Source organism: Erythrolamprus reginae, chromosome 12, assembly GCF_031021105.1.
Source record: "Erythrolamprus reginae isolate rEryReg1 chromosome 12, rEryReg1.hap1, whole genome shotgun sequence".
Lineage (NCBI taxonomy): Eukaryota > Metazoa > Chordata > Lepidosauria > Squamata > Dipsadidae > Erythrolamprus > Erythrolamprus reginae.
In genome coordinates, this window is record NC_091961.1 from 6,064,685 (window position 1) to 6,075,621 (window position 10,937).

The following is a 10,937-nucleotide window of genomic DNA, read 5'->3' on the forward strand; positions in this document are numbered from 1 at the left end:
AAAAAAGATTTATATTTACTTCGACTGGAGGAATATCAGTAACAGAATAAGATGATGAATTTTTAATCCCGTAACTACGGCCCATTATGTAGCCAAACATTAAGTGCGTTTACTTTCCTTGCTGTATTAACTCTTCCATAAACAGTGTGGTTTGGAAAGTGCTTAGGTTCTAGGGCAGCCTTCGTTCTAACAACAACATGATCGAAATAAAGTACAACAACAGCAACAAAACAGTACAGTGATACCTTGTCTTACAAACTTAATTGGTTCCGGGATGAGGTTCTTAATGTGAAAAGTTTGTAAGAAGAAACAATGTTTCCCATAGGAATCAATGGAAAAGCGATTCATGCGTGCAAGGCCAAAATTCACCCCTTTTGCCAGCCGAAGCGCCCGTTTTTCTGCTGCTGGGATTCCCCTGAGGTTCCCCTCCATAGGAAACCCCACCTCTGGACTTCCGTGTTTTTGTGATGCTGCAGGGGAATACCAGCATCGCAAAATGAGTGCTTCGCTGGCAACGGAAGTCCGGAGGTGGGGTTTCCCAGCGAAGGGAGCATCAGTGAAATCGCAGCATCGCAAAAACACCGAAGTCCTCGAAACCCAACCTCCGGACCTGTGTGTTTTTGCGATGCTGCGATTTCACTGAGGCTTCCCTCCATGGGAAACCCCACCTCTGGACTTCCGTGTTTTTATGATGCTGCAGGGGAATCCCAGCAGCGCAAAAATGGGTGCTTCGCTGGCAACAGAAGTCCAGAGGCGGGGCATCCCAGCAGCGGCGGTGGGTTTGTAAGGTGAAAATAGTTTGTAAGAAGAGGCAAAAAAATCTTAAACCCCGGGTTTGTATCTCGAAAAGTTTGTATGACGAGGCATTTGTAAGACGAGGCATCACTGAATTTATCCCACCGTCCTTGTCTTCCGTAAACTACTTAAGACCCACCTATACCGCCAGGCATGGGGGATTTGAGACACCTTTCTCCCAGGCTTATTATAATTTATGTTTGGTATGTATGTGCTGTTTGGTTTTTAATTATGATAGGGTTTTTAGTTTTTTAATATTAGATTTGTGCCAGTATATGATTATTATTATTATTATTATTATTAATTAGATTTGTATGCCGCCCCTTTCCGTGGACTCGGGGCGGCTCACAACACAATAAAACAATTCATAACAAATCTAATAATATACAATTTAAAATTTAAAATAGTTAAAAAAACCCATTTTTAAGCAGACATACCTACAAACATACCATACATAAATTATATAGGCCCGGGGGAGATGCTTCAATTCCCCCATGCCTGACGACAAAGGTGGGTTTTGAGAAGTTTACGAAAGGCAAGGAGGGTAGGGGCAGTTCTAATCTCTGGGGGGAGCTGGTTCCAGAGAGTCGGGGCCGCCACAGAGAAGGCTCTTCCCCTGGGGCCCGCCAACCGACATTGTTTTTATCGTTGTTGTGAGCCGCCCCGAGTCTTCGGAGAGGGGCGGCATACAAATCTAATAAATTATTATTATTATTATTATTATTATTATTATTATTATTATTAATATTATTATCTTCTAATGTAAACCGTGCTTGGAGAAGCAACATGGACGTGGGGGGAAAAATGGTTCTTGAGCCTCCGACATTTATTTATTTATTTTATTTTATTACTTAGATTTGTATGCCGCCCCTCTCCGAAGACTCGGGGCGGCTCACAACACGTGGAAACAAATCATAAATAATAACATGCAGAAGGAGGAGGACTTTCTTATCTTTATTTCCATATCTGAAGATTGAAGTCAGCCTCTTGCAATCTTCAGAGCTTCCTGGGGAAAAACCCCCACAGACCCAAAAAAAAACCCCCACAGGCCAAATAAAGCAGACATTTTGTGGCAGAGGAGTGTGACATTTTCTCAGGTTTCCAAATGTGCCTCCAAGGCCAGAAGGATCAGGCAGCCCACATGTTCCCTCTGAGCCGGCCATGAGCACATAGGCAGAGCGTGGCTGGATCAAGCCAAAGGTCCAGGTAAATCAGGATTTTTCTCCCCGCAGGGAACGGAACATTTTCAAGGCTGCGCCATCCAGCAATTTAGTTGGAAGGTTATTGTTAGCTGAGATGGAAGGAAACAATGAACAACCTTTTGTGGTGTCCCTTTTAAAAAATTCTGCTTTTAACGCCAGTAAATAAAGGGATGCCGTTGGGTTGGGGGCCAGGAAAATTGCCACTTTTTAAAAGGTGGTATTTCAGTGCAGAACAGTTCTAGCTCATTGTACAATTCTTGTTCTTAACTGAATGTGCGGGTTCGCGCAATAGACAGGCACATGTGTCCAATACTACTCTTCTCATTTTTTTTCCTGACAAAAAAGGGTGGTTTTTTTATAAACTAAGAGTCCTTCAAACAATTTGTGGACTATTAACTAACTAACTAACTAACTAACTAACTAACTAACTAACTAACTAACTAACTTACTTACTTACTTACTTACTTACTTACTTATTGGATTTGTATGCCGCCCCTCTCCAGAGACTCAGGGCGGCTAACAGCAATAATAAAACAATGTACAATAATAATCCAATAAATACTAAAAAACATTAAAAACCCATTAATATAAAAAACCAAACATACATACAGACATACCATACATGAAATTGTAAAGGTCCAGGGGGAAAGAGCATCTCAATTCCCCCATGCCTGGCGGCACAGGTGGGTTTTAAGTAGCTTACGAAAGGTAAGGAGGGTGGGGGCAATTCTAATCTCTGGGGGGAGTTGCTTCCAGAGGGCCGGGGCCGCCACAGAGAAGGCTCTTCCCCTGGGTCCCGCCAAGCGGCATTGTTTAGTTGACCGGACCCGGAGAAGACCCACTCTGTGGGACCTAACTGGTCGCTGGGATTCGTGCAGCAGAAGGCGGTCCCTGAGATAATCTGGTCCGGTGCCATGAAGGGCTTTATAGGTCATAACCAACACTTTGAATTTTGACCAGAAACTGATCGGCAACCAATGCACGTTTAAACGTACAGCCTGTATAGCATAGGACAGTGATGACAAACCTATGGCATGGGTGCCACAGGTGGCACGCGGAGCCATATCTTCTGGTACTCGAGCCATTGCCCTACAGATCTACAGTCAGCTTTAGTGGCCTGCAGTATTGCACTCGACCTGCTGCGCCAATTCGGCTCATGTAGGTCAGCGGTTCAAATCTCATTACCGGCTCAAGGTCGACTCAGCCTTCCGTCCTTCCGAGGTGGGTCAAACGGGGACCCGGATTATTGGGGGCAAGAGGCTGATTCTGTAAACTGCAAAGTAAAGGCACTATGAAGTGGTATATGTCTAAAACAGTGATGGTGAACCTTTTTTTCCTCAGGTGCCGAAAGAGTGTGAGCGCGCGCTATCGTGCATGTGCAAGTTCCCACACCCATAAGAGCCGCGGTGGCGCAGCAGGTAGAGTGCTGTACTGCAGGCCACTGAAGCTGACTGTAGATCTAAAGGTCAGCGGTTCAAATCTCATCACCGGCTCAAGGTTGACTCAGCCTTCCATCCTTCCGAGGTGGGTCAAACTAGGACCCGGATTGTGGGGGCAATAGGCTGGCTCTTTTAAAAAGTGCTATTGCTAACATGTTGTAAGCCGCCCTGAGTCTAAGGAGAAGGGCGGCATAAAAATCGAATAAATAAATAAATAATTCAATGTTTTGGGGGGTGAAAATAGCTTCCCCCACTCCCCACTTGCACATACACACACTGGATTCCAACTACTTTTCTCATATACATGCATTGATTCTTCATTCAATAAAGCCAATAAATTTCCTCTTTTCAGACTAAACCAAGTAAATAAAAACTTAGCATGAGATACATACACACATACATACATACATACATACATTGCTTAAAAAAATAAAGGGAAGATTTAAACAACACAATAGAACTCCAAGTAAATCAAATTTCTGTGAAATCAAACTGTCGACTTAGGAAGCAACACTGATTGACAATCAATTTCATTTTGTTGACAGCACATTCAACTTTGTACAGAACAAAGCATTCAATGAGAATATTTCATTCATTCAGACCTAGGATGTGTTATTTGAGTGTTTTTTTGAGCAGTGTACATACATATATACAGGCAGAATCTCCAGGTTCAAATCCCATTAAGGGCATGGCTAGCTGATGAGAGCAATATAGCTTGAAATAGATCTATACTAGTCTCCCTTCGTTTTCATCATCAGCAAAAATATGTTATACACACACACCTCAGACTGCTTTGATATTGGCTTTTACAATAACAGAAAGCGCTTATTCCTCAAACCGATTCTAGCCTTTGAAAGCCAAATACAAAATAATATATACAGTAATCTCACTTGGTTCATATTCCTTGTTCCAACATAAAAATCTGCCCCGAGTCTACGGAGAGGGGCGGCATACAAATTTAAATAATAATAATAATAATAATAATAATAATAATAATAATAATAATGCATAACATTGTGATCGTGGAGAAAAAGAAAATATGGATCATCGACATCGCAATCCCAGGAGACAGCAGAATTGAGGAGAAGCAGCTAGAGAAATTAGTGAAATACGAAGATCTAAAAATCGAGCTGCAACGACTCTGGCATAAGCCAGCGAAAGTGGTCCCAGTGGTACTTGGCACGCTGGACGCAGGGCCAAAGGATCTCAGCGGACATTTGAAAACCATTGGAATTGACACAATCTCCATCTGTCAATTGCAAAAGGCCGCTTTACTGGGATCGGCAAACATAATCCGCCGCTACATCACGCAGTCCTAGGTGCTTGGGAAGCGCCCGACTGGTGATGAAATACGAAATCCAGCATAGTGATCACGTTTGCTGTGTTGTACTGACATAATAATAATAATAATAATAATAATAATAATAATAATGATGATGATAATAATAACAATAATAATAATAATAATCTTCATGTTTTTCAATCGTACAGAAATCTTCCTAGTCTTTGCCTTGAACTGTAGAACTGCCCTCCAGATTTTTAACCGTCATACAATATGATGAGTCATTTCCAGCTTTACATACATGTAGCCCTTAAGTCGCAAGAAATAATTCATTTCAGGGGGGAGAAACGCATTATTCCTGGAAAGCATTGCACTATATAAATTCCCCCTCCCCCCCCCAGGTTATATTTCTATGTTCATTAGCATTTATTCTGTCAAAGGAACCAAATATTATTAGCGTAAGCTGTTCGGGGACACCTTCTGTCATCCATTGATCATCTTTTACTATGACCCACTTAAAGAAAAATAGAAACCAGAAGGAACGGCTCCATTGCTAGACACACTGCTGAGATTCTGAAATATTAATGAAATACTACTATGACAGCTCCATCCTTGAATCAATCACAACAATAAATTATATTTTATCAGCCGATAAGTTTTTAAAAGACAAAAACAGAGCCAGTGAGCGAATAAGTACATTAAAATGGAACAATCATATAAATATTTCTATTTGGATTCGAAAACCAAACGATACAGGATCAAACAATATAAAGTACATCCAATGCTAAAGGTTGTGCCTCATTTACAAGATATTCACACATAATGCCCCAGTGGTCCAAATATCATATTAATACAGGTGAAACAGAAGTAGCATATCTAATAGAGTAAAGATATATTCAGTATATGGAGCTTTTCTCTACTGCACCATGAAATACTTTCAAACATTATACAAACATACCTACTTCCCACTAATTAGATGCCTGGACAGCAATTTGTCTCACATCTCTCTTCTCTGCTGCACAGGAAATTCAAACACCACCATTTGCCCAATTTAGTGAGGATTAAAATAGAGAATTGCCTTGCTTATCAACATAAAACAGAGAAGGAAAAAATAATGTATATATACGTATATATATTAAAAAATGCTTTAGATAAAATCCTCGCCGGTATTAAATTTAAAACGTAAATTAAGTTTTAGCTAGCCCTGCACAAACAAATGTGCCTTTTGTCAGCAGCTGTGGGGGATGCAATTTCCTTGTTTACTCCGAGAAATCGTGGAAGACATTTCGGCTCCTTTTCGCCATGCACGAGAGAGGCAGCCCTTCTACCTATTTCTGTTTAATTCTTCAAGAAAATGGAAATGGGAGTTTGGGGGGAAGAGAGAGAATCAGAATAAACCTGCTGCAGATTTGTACCGAAAAGGGTTAATTTCTGCACCGCAGTCCCTAGCAGCCCGGGCTGCAGAAAAGAAGGGAGGGATGGAAGATGTCGCTTCTCCAGTTTTGTTTATCGTAAATCTAAAACAGTGTAAGTAAGAGTAAAAGCCCGGGAGTAAGGATCTCGGAGAAAGCATTAAAACCCATTTGTTAACCCAAAACAGGGCTGGTTTTCTTTGGGAAGGAACGCTGGGGGGGTGGAGTAGGGAAGAGATTTACACTGCAGTATCTGGCAGCCAACATGGCCGCCTCGGTCCCTTTAAATCTAAGTGGCCCTCCTCTTCCTCCTCCATCACACACAACTATTATCTGGTCTGTCCACAATTATCCTTCTCCCCTTTTCCCAGAGCGCCAGAGATGCTCCCCCCCACCGAGAGAATATTCCAAATTCTTAAGTTCAATATCCCCCCCCTTTTCCAGATGTTTGTGCACATCTATATATGTAGACACTGCAAGCACAGACATAACACACAAAAGGCTGTTTTTTCATTACCAGGTCAGCCTAAGACTTCCCAACTCACTGTCTCATGACTCTTCTTCATGCTTCCCCCATGCAAAATGTCACACAACAGCAATTAACACTGGGCTGTGCGATCCATTCAAAAAGCCACAGTTCAGACTTCACACCTCTTCGGCACAGATTCTCTCTCTCTCTCTCTGTTCTCACACACACACACTTTCCCATAAAAGGATCTCCTTTCATTCCTTAAACTACCAGGGCTGAAAATGGAGAAGCGGTTTAAAATCATTTCAGCAGCCCTGCTTCTATCGAGTCCGTAACACGCTCGTAACCTTCCACGCCTACCGTAATTGATTGGAACCTTCTTAAGTCCAATGTCTCCCTTGATCATTGATAAGAAGTCTTCAGAGGCTGGGTGGTCCTCTTCTGAAAGATTTTAAGGGATCCCCCTGCCCTGTGTTTGGAGTAGATGGTGGCTACGGTGCCTTCTATCACAATGATCAATGGAGCTGGCCCTTTCCTTCGGAATCCTCAGCAATTTCACTTAATCTCACCCTGCCTATCCTCTTCAGAGTCTGAAAAAGTTTGGTGCCTATTTCCGAACACTAATCTCTTCCCTTTAATTGGGTCTCGTTTCTGATGCATTTTGATGCCACTGGTTCTCTAACTGCCAAAATAATAACAACAATAATAATAATAATAATACTCCCTATTCCTCTTCCCACTACAACTTAACCAGGTGTTAATAGAAACTGAGCTGTAGTGAAGTCATTATTATTATTATTATTATTTGGATTTGTATGCCGCCCCTCTCCGCAGACTCAGGGCGGCTAACAACAATGATAAAAAACAACATGTAACAATCCAATTTAATTAACACTTGGCATTTTAATACCGGAATATTTTTTAATTGCTTGTTCTAGGCGAGTGCTTCTGCTCGCTAGCAACCGAACACGCCAATAACTGCGTTTCTCAAAATTCAAAATCTTTCTCAAAACAAAAGCCACCCTTCCACCATAACTACCCAGCTCGCCTTTCTCCAAATTAAATCCTTCAGGATGTGGGGTTGGATTACATCCTTTCACATTTTGGCACTCACAACTATTCTCCTGATCATAATAGGAGCTGTAATTGAAGGCGTCTGAAAAGGCAGCAGGTTGGAGAAGGCTGAGCTCAAGAAACTCAACTCCAAATTTAAAATCATAATTGATTTCAGGTCATTTACCCCCCTCTTTCATCCAGCACCTACCTTGGGGATGAATGTACTGTAATACATATAGGGATCATCTGTCCAGCTTGTATATTACCTTGCCTCCAAAAAGCTCAAAATATCACAGATCTATTTCTTTCCTTTTTAATGTTTACCCATTTGCTAAGATAGATTCAGACAAGCTGAGATTACTACCTGTGTTTTCCCGAAAATAAGACCCTGTTTTATATTTTTTTGAACCCTGAAATAAGCACTTGGCCTTATTGTCATGCACTCAAAAGCCCAATCGGGCTTTTTAATCAGGGGATGTCTCCTTTTTTGGGAGCTGATGTTTTTCTCAGGACTCTTAACTTTACATCACCCTCTCCTACTAAATGTTACTTACTTACTACCAGGCGTTGTTGAGAGAAACACTGTAATGAAACACTGTTGTTGAAACACTGTAATAGCTACACAACTGAAACATATTATAAATGCTATAAAAAAACATCACTTATAAATAACAAAATGACATCTCTAACATAGGACACTTAGCAAGTCACCCAAGCTCAGTTGCCTCCTTTTCAGCAACCAAGTTGTTATTATTATTAATTATTAATATTTTGTTCACAAAAAAAGTAATACACAGCAAATGAGATTGATATGCTGGATTTGGTAACACAATATCACAAGTCGAACACTTATCAAGTGATATTGTGATACAAAATCCTCGTTTGCTGTGTATTTCTGTTTTTTGTGAAAATAACAACAACAACAACAAAACAGCAACAATTCTTACTATTATTATTATCATCACAAAAATAGTAATTCACAGAAAACGAGATTTATATGCTGGATTTCGTATCATAATATCTCAATCACGGTTGCGGTGTATATTAGTAGTAGTAGTAGTAGTAGTACTACTACTACTAGTAGTAGTAGTAGTAATACTTGCTGTTGAAAAGAAAAGAAAAAGAGGGAGAAAAGGAAAACACATCAATGCAAAGGAAAGGGGGAGAATGGAAGAAAAAGCCCCCATTTCCCAGCTTGGCATCCCCTCCAGATTTGCAACCCCAAGAATCCCAGCAGAAACGTGCAATCTGATTATAATCCAACAAAAACACGGGCTTCTTTCTGTTTGTTTGTTTTCTTCCAAACTAAGCAAAACAAGAGCCAAAGTTAAAAGCACTGGCAACCTGGAGAAGCCAAGAGGACCGTTGAGGACTAGCAACTTGAGCTGTATTGTTAGCAGTGGCTCTGGCCCCGCCCCCTCACCCCAAGCCCCTCCCCCTCCCCCCTCCCTCCACCTCTTGCCTCACCTTCAGTCAGTTCCATTCTAACTCCCCCCGCCGTATCGGACCGTCGAGAGACAAAGCGCAGCAGTCGCGGCGGGGGAGCCCCGAGCCAGGCCGGCCCGAGCCAGGCTCGGCAAACGGAGGGGGGGCGGCCCGAGCCCCGCGATAGGCCGCGTTTGGATCCCCGGCCTCAATTTCTGCAAGCTTCCCGCTTTTCCGGCTCGGGTCCCCGCCTCTTTTTTTTTTTCCCTTCCTCTCCTCCTCCCTTCCCCCTCCCGCGACGCCGCTTCCCCTCCGGGTGCCGTCCCCGGGCGGCCGAGGAGCCGCAGGGCCTGGAGAGCGAGCCGCCGAGGGCGCGGGGGGAAGGGGGGCGGCACCGAGTCGGGGGAGAAGGAAGGGGGCGCTGGCGCTCCGCTCGTCCTCGGCGTCCCGGTCTCGGCCCTGCTCGTTCCCGCTCCCTCCGCCTCCTCTCTTTCCTCACGCACACAAAAGCTCCACGCACAGGCAGCGCCGAGGGGGGGAAAAAAAGACGCGCTCCCATTGGCCGGCGCCAAATTACGCACCCCGGCGCTTCTTGGGAGTTGTAGTTTCCCGCTCTGCCTCGCCTCCCTCCCGGATCTTAGGGCCTTGGCCGAATGGGGTCTTTCGCAGCTCGCTTTGCTTCTTAGCGGGCCGGTCATTGCGCGAGGGGTGGCTTTGACAGGCAACGGCGGGCATATAAATCCAATAAATACATAATAAATAAAAATAATTGGCCAAGCAGGGCCGAAGGGGAGAGAGTATTTTATTTTATTTTTCTTTCCCAGATGTGGTGATGCTTGGGATCAAAGAGTTGCACACAAGCTTAAATCCACTTTGTCCAGCATAACGCAACCCATTCAATGCAATAATTTTTAATTGCACTTAAAAAAAAATACATATAGCTTACCTTGAATCTTATTGTTTGATCGGTCCTGCAGGGACTGGGTCTCTTACCTCATTATTATTATTATTATTATTATTATTATTATTATTATTATTATTATTATTTATTAATTAATTAATTAGATTTGTATGCCACCTCTCTCCATAGACTCGGACAAATGTATCTTTTCTTTTATATACTGAGTATATGCACCAAAGACAAATTGCTTGTGTGTCCAATCACACTTGGCCAATAAAGAATTCTATTTTTTTAAATTCGATTCTTGGCAAATATCTTTTATTTTATGTACACAGGGAGCATATGTATTAATGATAAATTCCTTGTGTGTCCAATCACACTTGGCCAATGAAAAATTCTATTCTATTCTACTCTACTCTGAATTCTATTCTATTCTTGTAAAATGTATTTTTTCTTTTATGTACACTGGGAGCATATGCAACAAAGATAAACCCTTTGTGTGTCCAATCACATTTGGCCAATGAAGAATTCTACTCTGTTCTATTCTGTTTCATTCCTATTCTAGTCTACTCCATTCCATGTTTTCTTTTCTTCTATTCTATTCTATTTTATTCTATTCTATTCTATTTTTCCCTGTAGTAAAATCAAGCAAGTAACAGGAATGCCTTAGAGAGTTTGGTTAGATACCGGTAGAATTTAGCAGTCTGCGGAGAGGGGCGGCATACAAATCTAAATAATAAATAAATAAATAAAAATAAATAAATTTCTGGAAAATATGAAGGCAATATTATTTCTGTGGAACTGCCTTATCATTCTAAAATAAATCACAATTTTCCAACCTTTTGGCTTGCCTAGGCTGCATTGAATGAAGAGGGATTTGTCTTGGGCCACATATCAAATAGGCACCATAGTTAACGTATATTCAATATTTTTTATTAACTTAGGGGGCGCATTAC

At 41.9% G+C, this 10,937-nt stretch overlaps 1 protein-coding gene across 4 annotated transcripts in view; it reads right to left on the minus strand.

The window, feature by feature from the left end:
• Window positions 1–9,585, minus strand: part of NSD3 (nuclear receptor binding SET domain protein 3) — a 119,999-nt gene extending 110,414 nt beyond the window's left edge. For 2 of the 4 annotated variants that reach the window (XM_070765362.1, XM_070765358.1), the window contains exon 1: window positions 9,123–9,585. The gene's annotated coding sequence lies outside the window, so the exon portion shown is untranslated. Of the gene's footprint in view, window positions 1–6,675; window positions 6,743–8,999; window positions 9,020–9,122 lie in introns of those variants that run through there. The other 2 variants (XM_070765360.1, XM_070765359.1) reach the window with 2 other exon arrangements.
• Window positions 9,586–10,937: the final 1,352 nt, after the last annotated feature.